General features: G+C 36.9%; 1 non-coding gene across 1 annotated transcript; it reads left to right on the top strand.

Annotated features, from left to right (window-relative positions):
* The first annotated feature begins 6,179 nt into the window (after positions 1-6,179).
* On the top strand, positions 6,180-6,286 carry LOC133310886 (small nucleolar RNA R71). Its single transcript, XR_009751503.1, has one exon. It is a non-coding gene; the product is annotated as a small nucleolar RNA R71 (small nucleolar RNA).
* Positions 6,287-11,709: the final 5,423 nt, after the last annotated feature.

The raw sequence follows: 11,709 nt of genomic DNA on the forward strand, positions 1-11,709 counted from the left end.
CTATCTGTTTATATTAATTATTTAATTTTCGTTTCTCCAAGTCTTCAATTTTATATGGTAATTATGCAATAATGAGTATTTTGAAGACGTCCAAATACCAATATCTCACAAGTAAAGGTTGTTAGGGAGATTAGACTTTCAGTATTCTTTCTTAATACATTACGAAACACCTTATTATGCATTTCAACTTCTTAATGTGAAATAGGCTATTTTGCTCTCTCTCTCTCTCTCTCTCTCTATAAAGGTAGAAGAAATAAAAACTATTTTAATTGTCCAAACACTTCTACTTCACTTAACAACTGGGACAAAGGGAAAGTATTTTTGATAATTAAAATAAATAAAGGTAGTACTGTTGCGTAAAATCGGCAAGTGCACCGATCGTACCAAGTAATAAAAGTGAGTAAGAAATCGTTTCACGAAGATTGAGGCACCCTTATTGGATTAACAAAAGAGGTTTGTGAAAGTAATTGTGTTGTGACAATTGGAACTATTCAATATTGCACAACAAAGAGAAGTTTGAAAACTTGAGAGAGAAAAATTGTAAAAAGTGAAAGTAATTGTGTAATATTGATTAATGACAATTGATAAACTGACCCTTACCATAATAATAAAAAGACTAGCCAGACATATTCATGTCTGACAAAACAAAATATTCAAAAGAAAAAATAAAATAATAAAACCAGAAAATTGGAGAAGAAGCTTGCTCTGCGTTCTGTCTGCGTCTTCCTCTCTGTGCAAAAAAGTGTTTTTCTCTTGAGGTCTGAGTCTCTATTTATAGAGTCTTTGACCTGGTGGAGAATCTTGATCTAATCTTTTTCGCATCTCACTGTAATCTTGTCTCTGATTTAAAAAGGATTTAATGTTGATTGTCCGCACCTCCCACGCCACTAGCGTGGTTACCACGCTGTGAGCGTGGGAGTTTTTCTTTATAATCCTGGAGCACCACGCAACTAGCGTGGTTTCCACGCTGCAAGCGTGGGCTTTTTGAGGGTCTGGCGCTACTAGCGTGGTAGCTTCTGCCTGAATTTGATCTCTGGCGCTACTCGCGTGGTTCCCACGCCAGTAGCGTGGTAGCTTCTGCCTGAAAGGGCTCCCTTCACGCTATGAGCGTCATACCCACGCTGTGAGCGTGGGCCTTCAATTTAGTTTTTCCTCTTTAGCTCCAATTTGTCTATTTTTCCTACGAAATCAACATAAAATCAGTATGCAATCTCTGATTAAGAATTTGACAGATCAATAGTGATTATTGCTCTTTTTGCTTAAGATTTAATCACATTCTTTCTCTTTTTGGCTTAGATTTCCTTATATGCTGATCGCATATCAAACAATTCCCAGATTTGAACTTTGTTGTCCTCAGCAATGTAATAGATTCAAGTTATCAGCAAAGAATAATTCTGTGAAAAAATGGAACACAACATCTTAAGAATTCAGACTGCTATGCATGTATAACTCTCTGTTTAAAATTTCCAACAATGCTTTTCAGTTATATCAAGAATTTAGACTCCAGCTTGAATATTCCTCATCAGTTTAAATGTACTCTCATCACACTCAGTGTTTAAGGGTTTCACACTTATCCATCAGTGTAGTAGGAATTCCATAGGCTTGAACTTATTCTCAATTCCTAAGAATGAGGAATCCATTTGACATGCATAGACTGATCAAAAGGTCTTTGATAGGTTGTAACTTGGCCTGGTTTGGGGGTGAGAATCTTTTGGTCAGAAGCTGATTGGAGAGATTGAAATACTGATTTTAACAATACTTCCTTCTCTTTTAGGCTTTGCCTCATTTTACAAACTTGGGATTTTTTCCCTTTCTTCACTACCTTTTTCTTTCCTTGTTTGCAGATGTTTTCTTTCTTTTCTCTTTTGAGCTGTACTTTTTCTTCTTTTCCTTGTTCAGCTACTTAACTTTTCCTTTTGAGAAGTAATTTGACTTTTCTTCTTTGATCAACATTCAATCTCTCAAGGCGTGTCAAGAGGAACAGGATTAAGTAATTTTCATCAGGTTTGAATGAACTGGTTTAAAGCTCAAAGGGGCTTAACAATGGAAATTCTTATGGGTAGGCTGTTTGGCTCTAAGTTAACAAGAATAAAAATGCCCTTATCATTTCAGTAATGCATGCAAGCCAGAGAAACAATTCAAGTTCTAGAAACTACTACAGTGAGGCCTCTCAAAAAGAAAAATTTCTGTTTAGGCTCAAATCCTCACAGTTGTAATTCAACTAGAATCGCAATTCAAAGTTTCACATCAAACATTATCAAAAATTTCACCAAAATAGTTATAAAAACGAGCAGTCATCATTCTCAGATTAAAACAATTAATTGCTCACAGATATCATGCTTCATCTAACTCAATCTAATTATTTACTGAGTAAGCTTAGAACATTCTAGAACTGCTTGTTTAGGAATTCTATAAAATTTTCTTTTTTTTCTTTAAAAATTTTAATCTAACTAAAAACAGCAAATAAAAAAATAAAAAAATTGAAGGTTAAAATATCTCCCCTTTTTCAAAAAAATTTCTGTGTAGACGTCCTTTTCGTGGTGTAGTTCTGCAGTATTTAGCAAGTCTCGCATACAGCATGCGACAATTCCCAGATTTAGAACGTTGTTGTCCTCAGCAACAAACTATACTAGTCGAAGGGCTAATTCTGCCAGATGGAACACATACACTCATTTGTTAAATAGTAAACACAGTATAATCATGAAAATATACTGCATAAGGAGAAATAATCCAACCATATAAACCAACAAAGTACTCAAAACATCAAAATAAAATGCCAAAGTAAATGTCATGGTGAAGTGAACTGGCACTCACGGCGTGGGTTTCATGCTGTGAGCGTGGAACTTATTGCCTCATTTTGCTTGATGGCGCTCGCAGCGTGGAATTCATGCTATTGGCGTGAGTACTTCATGAGGTTTCCACGCTGATGGCGTGGTTACCACGCTGTGAGCGTGGAACTCACTGTCTCTTTTGGTCTTGTGGCGCTACTAGCGCCAAATTGGCGCTGACAGCGCCAATTCCCAGATTTAAATTTTTTTCATATGGTCACTAATTCACCACTTACTTGACTTATTAAAAATTAAACTATCCTAAGAAAATAAAATTAATAAAATAAAAACAGAAAAACAACTATTGGGTTGCCTCCCAATTAGCGCTTGTTTAACGTCACGAGCCTGACGTACCCCTTTTGATTTATGGTGGTTGGAAGCATGCTCCATTGATGACCCAATCTTCTTGATCCAGTATTGTTTCCTTTTATGATCATATGCATGTGGATAAGGATGAGGGTTCTCAGGAACTTTGAACTTAGTCTTCAAATGCTTTTCCTTACTCTTGGGCTTTTCCATCTTAACCTTTGGCTTGCTTTCTTTATACTGCTGATGGACTTCTTTCTTTTTCCCTTCCTCAGCCTTTTTCTCCGCAATGTAATTAACTTGATTCTTAGGTTAAGAAGAAGGCAATGGAAGAGATTCATTTATGAATACCTTGAATATTGCTTGCTCTCCATCCACACGCATTATCAATTCACCCTTAGGTACATCGATTAACGCTCCTGAGGTTTCTAAGAATGTCCTCCCGAAGATCATAGGCACACTGGCATCTTCATCAATGTCAAGGATGACAAAATCAACAGGAATTAGAAATTTGTCTACCTTGACTAGCACATCTTCCACAATACCATATGCTTGCTTTGTTGAGCGGTCGGACAGTTGAACATTCATCCTAGTTGGCTTGACTTCATCAATTCCCAGCTTCTTCATCAGGGTTAATGGCATCACATTAACGCTGGCACCGAGATCACATAAGACTCTCTCTATAGTGTCTTGCCAATGGTGCATGGAATACTGAAGCTTCCTGGATCCTTCAACTTTGGAGGTATGTTTTTCTGCAGGATTACACTGCACTCCTCTGTTAATGTGACAGGTTCATCCTCTGTGAGCTTCCGCTTCTTAGATAATATCTCCTTCAAAAATTTGGTATACGAAGGAATTTGCTCCAGAGCTTCTGCAAAAGGAATGTTAATTTGCAATTTCTTAAAAATATCTAAAATTTTAGCAAATTGCTTCCTTTGTTCATGTTGTTTGAGCTTCATAGGATATGGAGGTTTCTCAAAACGAGAGAAATCCCATTGCTTCTTTTGAACTGCAGAAGGTTGCTCTTTTGCCCTTTCTTTGCCTTCTTGGATGTGCTCATTCTTGTCTGTAGAAACTTCAACTTCCTCTTTTTCTAGCTCCTCCATTTTAGTAGTGATGGCACTGCAGTGCTCCCTTGGATTCACAATGGTATCACTATGGATTGTTCCTTGACTCCTCTCAGCAAGTTGTCTTGAAAGTTGGCCTATTTGAGTCTCCAAGTTTCTGATGGATGCATCCTGGTTCTTGTGGTAGGCTCTGGTCTCAATTATGTGATCATTTGTGTTCTTGGCTAGTTGTATCATCGTTTTCTCCAATTCGGATGACTCTTTTTGTGGTAGAGGAGGAGGTTGCAGATAGTTGTTGGATTTATAATCCAAGCCGCTCCCTTGATTCCTCCTTGGAAAGTTGTTCCCTTGGCCTTCATTCTGATTCCTTTAATAACAATGAGTGTTTTGTGGAGGCCTTGGATCATACCAAATTCCATTGACCTGGAATGGTTCAGCTCTATTGAGTGCAGGGCACTCATTAGTATCATGTTGCTCCTTGCAATACTCACAGTCAAATACATCTACCTTGGATGTTGAGAGCTGCATTTTGTCGAGCTTGGCATTCAAACTGGCAAGTTGTTGTGACATCATCTTTTGCTCAGCTAGTGACGAATCATTGTTCCCCAGTTGTAAGATTCCCCTTTTGGGTTGAACTGGCTGAACTTCCATTGAAGCATTATCAGTTCTCGCCATGTAATCAATTAACTCTAAAGTTTTAGCTGCTGTCTGACACGAGTTGTCGAACTCGCGAAAATTAAAAATTATTTTTTTATTAGGGTTCAGAAAATTTGTAGTAGAGTGGAAACCCTAAGTCGTCTCTCTCAAGGAAATTGCTTGGGTAAAAATCGTTTATCAAAACAGAAATTAAAAGGGGGGGTTTTTGAATTTTTTGTTGAATAATTAAAAAGGCAGAATATGAAATTGGATTTAAAATTCGTAATTAAAAATAACCAACCTAAGGTTTAGGTTCCATGGACGTCTTTCCTCGGATAAGAAGATATCAGAATCGTGATTGATTTGTCAATCGAATCAGAATCCTTATTTCCAATTGACAACCCTCTCTAAGCGATCGCTTAGCATTTGATCAAAGACGATGCTTCTACTCATACAATCGCAGAGTATCATCCCGCTTGATTTAAGGTCATAGGGTCAATCAACCTAATCATCAAATCTGATGATTAATCCCTTTCCATAATCGCAATCGCGAACCTCAGATTGAATATCCACGATCGCACAATATTAATCTGAGTTTGGAAGGGAAACGAAACTGATTTAAAATAAAGCGCAGACCCTCAAGACTAATCCATGGAATCTGTTACCCTTAGGTTGATTAAAAGGTTCTTATCCTCGCATGGCTAAGGTAAACATGATTAAAATAAAAAGAAGAAGAAGAAAAAGATGAAGAACGCGAAGAACGCTTCAGAGAAAATACTTTGATCCTCAATTTCAAAAATTCAGAATGAATCCAACGTTTCCTACTCTGCCGTCATATACCCCTACCCAAAGCGGGTTAGGGTTCAGTTCTGACCGGCCCATATGTCTAAAATATGGAATAAAATAAATAAAATAAAATAAAACTTCAGCAAAACGTGTCCGACTTGGCGCAAGAAATCGACTAGCTTCCAATCCGAATTGGGCTTCGAGCTCTTCATAAGAATTGTAGCCCTCTGTGTTATCTGAAAATCCAACAAGAATGGAGTCAATCCGACAACTGTGGACAAGATATGGCCAAAATACAGAAGTAACGTAAAGCTGAAAAATTCTGACGAAAATAAATTAAACCCAATCAAACACTAAAAATGTAAATTAACTCAAAATATCATTATTTTATTCAAATAAATCCTAAAAATACTAATTAAGAGTAACAAATAAGTGTAATAAAATATGAGTTATCACTGTCTTCCTTGCTATGGTTCCTCCAGCTGCACCATTGACCACCATCCTGGATTCCGGCGTCATTCCGTTATAGAAAACTCTGGCCTTCTTTCTGTCCGGCAAGTCGTACTGGGGACACTTCCTGATCAATTCTTGGAACCTGGTCCAAGCTGCACATAAAGTTTCTCCCGGATGTTGAGTGAAGTTGGTGATCTCATTCACTAACTTGTTGTATTTCTCCCTGGAGAAGTGCTCTGCAAAGAATTTAGCAGCCAAATCATCCCACGTTGTTATGCTGTTGGGAGCTTGCCTATCGAACCATCCCAGAGCTTTCCCTGTTATAGCAAAAGGGAATAGTCTGAGTCTAATTGCATCGTCAGACACCCCATTATGCTTGGTTGTATCACAGATTCTCAGAAATCTGTCCATGAAATCAAGGGGGTCTTCATAGGCTTCTCCGCCAAATGGATTTTTCTCAACCAAGTTTATCAGTGCTGGCTGAATGTCAAAATTATTGGCGTTGACTGGTGGTCTGATGATGCTTGAATTCGGCCGTGAAAACATCGGGGCCAAGATTGACTCCATCAATTCCTCCGCATAAGGTGGTTGATTATTTGCGGCCATCTCGGGTTCTGCTTTTGGTTCTGAACTCGAGGATTCTTCCTGCTTTCTTTGCTTGGCTAGCTTTCGGTTCTTCTTTGCAGTTTTCTCTATTTCTGGATCAAACTGTAAAGTGTCTCGATTTACTTTACCTCGAATAAACTACAACAAAAAGATCAGTAACAAAACAATATCCAATCAAAAAATTCAAAAGTTAAAAATAAAATTGGCGTAGTCAATCCCCGGCAACGGCGCCAAAAACTTGTTGCGTAAAATCGGCAAGTGCACTGACCGTACCAAGTAATAAAAGTGAGTAAGAATATCTTCCCACGAGTATTGAGGCACCAAATTTAATTTAACTTTTCCTTTCTTATTGGATTAACAAAAGAGGTTTGTGAAAGTAATTGTGTTGTGACAATTGTGAACTATTCAATATTTCGTGAACAATTCAAAGAGAAGTTTGAAAACTTGAGAATAAAAGGTTGAGATTTGAGAAAAATATGTAAAAAGCTATTGCAGTAAAGGACTCCAACACCTTTCCGATCCTCACCTTGTAATATTGATTAATGTTTATATTCAATTACCCAATTGATCAAACAATTCACCATCTATTAATTAATTAGTTAAGCCCTAATCCCTTAGTGATCTTAACCTTATTAACCCTATTAGAATCCTAATCCCTTAGAAATCTTTTTTCAAGTCAATCCTTTAAACCAATGAATTTTCCACGTTCGCAGTTCATGCAGCCTATCCCTACTGCATACATAAACTGTTATTTTATCCTTTGTCAGGAATTAAGATCCCACTATCCCTATTGAGAACCCTAACCCTCGCAATCCCAAAAGAGTGATTAATTCTAGAAGAATTATAAGATGAAGAACAAGATAAAATAAATGCAATTGAAATAATTAAATATAAAATTAACCAAACTACAAGGGGTTCACATCAAGGGTTATGACCCTTACCACAATAATAAAAAGACTAGCCAGACATATTCATGTCTGACAAAACAAAATATTCAAAGGAAAAAATAAAATAATAAAACCAGAAAATTGGAGAAGAAGCTTGCTCTGCATTCTGCCTCTGTCTTCCTCTCTGTGCAAAAAAGTGTTTTTCTCTTGAGGTCTGAGTCTCTATTTATAGAGTCTTTGACCTGGGGGAGAATCTTGATCTAATCTTTTCCGCATCTCACTGTAATCTTGTCTCTGATTTAAAAAAGATTTAATGCTGATTGTCCACACCTCCCACGCCACTAGCGTGGTTACCACGCTGTGAGCGTGAGAGTTTTTCTTTATAATCCTGGAGCACCACGCAACTAGCGTGATTTTCACGCTGCAAGCGTGGGCTTTTTGAGGGTCTGGCGCTACTCGCGTGGTTCCCACACTAGTAGCGTGCTCCCTTCACGCTATGAGCGTCATACCCACGCTGTGAGCGTGGGCCTTCAATTTAGCTTTTCCTCTTTAGCTCCAAGTTGTCTATTTTTCCTACGAAATCAACATAAAATCAGTATGCAACTCTGATTAAGAATTTGACAGATCAACAGTGATTATTGCTCTTTTTGCTTAAGATTTAATCACATTCTTTCTCTTTTTGGCTTAGATTTCCTTATATGCTGAACGGCATATCAAGTACCTTTTGGGTCCTCAACAAAATTTATAGAGTCTATTTTAATCTCTTAGAAAAAATCGATTTGTGATTCTTCTGAAATTCAAAAATAGCCTCAGTTAGTCGAAATCGTAGTTCCTCTGAAATTTAAAGAAGATTCACGTTAGTCACTCAAAAGAACTAATATGGGTCTATTTTAAATTTAAAGAGACCACAAGTCAATTTTTTTTTCTAAAAAATTAAATTGGGTATCATGATATTTGTTAATTACTGTACTAGGAGGAGAAGCCCTGAGCTCCTCACAATTCCTTACCGTTTTTCTATAAAAAATATTTTTTAAGAACTTTTTTAATAATATCTCTGGTTCATTTTTATTTTTTTTGACGAACAGATAAACTAAAAATAAGTCGTGGTCCAATATGTAAAACATCAATTCAACTAATTAAAAGTTGGGAGAAGTGTTTGTCCTTTTAAATGACACAATTTATATCATTTCACTCTCACAAAGAAGTGAGACCCATATCTTTATATTTTTTTGTTCACTCTCTCTCCTCTTTTATCTATCTCTTTCTCTCACTTAAAATGACACAATTTTACATCCTTTGAAATGATACACAATTTTTCATTAAAAGTTTAAGTTAGAATATAACACAATATTATCGGATTTTATATCAATATCTCTAACACACATTTTCATGCCAAAGTCCCTATGCTTGAAGTATGCATTATACAAAGACCCATTTTTTTAGTTTACTAACTCATGCTGATGTTAATCTACTGTACTATTTAAAGCAACCCATTCAATCAAACAACTTAAAATGATAAGTGAGATTACATTAATAATTTTTATATTAATATTACTAACATATCTTCTCATGTAAGAACTCTTGGTTTTGAAATATAAATAAGGGATTTGCATTTATCATTTAACATGATACAAGAAAATTTCTTACACACATAATATTTTGTGGGGCCCACACTTTTTGAAGGAAAAAAAACACGCAAAACGAATCGCTATAACATTACACAATCACTTTTCCTATAACATAACTCTTATAAAACCCTATAAATAATGCATAAATCTATTTTTTAATTTATCTCATACTGACTTTAATTTATTTTTTTAATTATATTTGTAAAGTGAAGCGATTAGGTTCGAACTCATAATAACTACATAATTACAAGTTTTGGTATCATGTAAAATGTCTGATCAGACCAGATAATTACAAATGGGCCGATCATGTGATCTTCCTCTACACAGCCTGTGATCGTCTTGGGTCAGAGCATCTTGTAGTTGAGCCACTTTATCCCATGGGTCTTCTGTGGAATGCGATGGGGGGTGTACCTGCCAGACACTCCGACACTCAAGTCAGTTATAGTTCAAGCATGTTTAAGTATGTAGAAAAAGATGATGTACCTTAGTGTTGATACATGTATTTATAGTGGAGAGATGGGCAGCTTGGGAAGATGTTACTTAGTGATCAGGTTTGCTTTGCCTTGGAGGCTAAGTAATTGAGCTGCCATGATTAAATATTGAGGAGCTTGCTGTCATGGTGTCTTTAAGGTTGAGGAGCTTGCTGGTTGTCATGGAGCTTGTTTGTCATGTAGCCATAAATATTAAGGTGTCTGCTGAGATAGCCTTGGTGGAAGAGATAAGATAGCAGCATGTATTTATTATGGTGGAGCTTGCAGCCTTCTTGGACTAAGGCTTTGCTTCATTGTGAAGGCTTTTATGTTGGGCCTTGTATTTGCATAGTATTTATCCAGATCAGAAGACCCCAGCTCGATGCTTATGCCGAAGGCATGAGGAGCGAGATGTATAAGTCTGCGAGATGATTTGTCTGTTTATCAGCCCAGGAAATTCATTTGACTTGCACCTAAAAGCTGTGTTGCGCTTGTTCCTTTATATGGAACTATGGTCTGTACTTTGTATAAGTACTGGAGAGCTTCATAGTTGTAACAGCCCGTTGTACACCGGTATTGTTAACATTAATTATGATATTAAGCGCAGTTACAATCACAACAATTCATTTATAAAAATGCGAATAAACTTTTTCCGATTATTACGCGAGCATTTAAAACATAAAAAGGTGTAATAATTAAAAGCTGTGACCGTAACTGTAAACTATTGCGGAAGACTTATTTAAACTATTTTTATAACTTACATTACTTATTATAAGTTACTAAGGGGTTCCCATAAACCTACTTAGCCAATTTCCAAACTTTACGTTTTTACCAATTCGGACATGTTTCACTCTTAATTTTTCTGCGACCACACCGTTCGCAACCAAACTCTCTTCACAGATTATATCTTTGTCTTACTTAATTCTCTTTTCAACAAGCTATCATATGCTCAATTCGGAGCTCATTAGCTCCGGTTATCGCCGTTTGAAGTTGGATAAGCAAATAGCCAACCAACCCCAAAAACAACTCCAAACCACTCACATTACTCGAATTACTGCACTCAATCCACTCATCTATTTGCTCTCAAATTTTTATCCTACAAACTAGACATCTCATACTTCATTTTGATATATCACACGCTTAATTCAACTGAGAAACGAAGCGGGAATTAATTTCCCAAGTCAGGTCCAGAACTGCCCCAGATGCAGTGGCACATGAGCAGTCCGTGTTTCTCCATTTTTTTCAGGCCAAAGATCAACCCAGAATTTCCTCAAATTTTGACACAACATAGAGGGCATCTCAACCTTCAAAATGGCGTATGGCACGTCCCTATTGGACCTCTATGGAGGGAGATATGCTCTCCCGAAGTTCGCCTAAAATCTGCCAATTCTACAGAAATTTCGCCAGAGTTTCCTTTGTTTTTCCAATAATCCCAAATTTGAAAAATCATTTAAACCTCAAATGTACCTAATAATCACATGATAATACAGTAATAATCCAATGGGTGGCACACACAAGGACCAACAACGCCTTGGGGCACTTACAACCCAATCCAGTTTATAGTTATTAGGCATATAGTTCATATTAATCATCCTTAAGTAGTTGCAATTACTAATACCTTTTTCATGCATATTTTCATCAACCATGTAATCATACCCTAAAATAGGCCTAAGGCCCTTCCATCATAAATAGTCATGCATCAATACGATTACAATATTGCTTTATATCTTACAACTTGAAACTTCAACTTCAACTTACATTCTTCCAATATTACAACTTAAATTCAAATGACAACATAACCAAATACATAACTACTAGACTTAGGCATAATGGCATGAACAAATATGCTAATGAAGCTCATCCCACATACATATGAGATGTTCATGCCCTAAGTCTAGCCTAGGCCACACGGCCACCAAAATGCAAAATATGAAGCACTCCAATGCTCACTCTACGGGCCTCTTGCCCGCTGCTCCGGCTCCACTGCTTTGTAAGTGCGCCCTGGGCATATATAAGCCTATGGGTATCATCCAAGGTGTGTT

The sequence above is a fragment of the Gastrolobium bilobum genome, unplaced genomic scaffold, assembly GCF_033153095.1.
Source record: "Gastrolobium bilobum isolate Gb01-03AN ecotype WA unplaced genomic scaffold, APGP_CSIRO_Gbil_v1 utg33598, whole genome shotgun sequence".
Lineage (NCBI taxonomy): Eukaryota > Viridiplantae > Streptophyta > Magnoliopsida > Fabales > Fabaceae > Gastrolobium > Gastrolobium bilobum.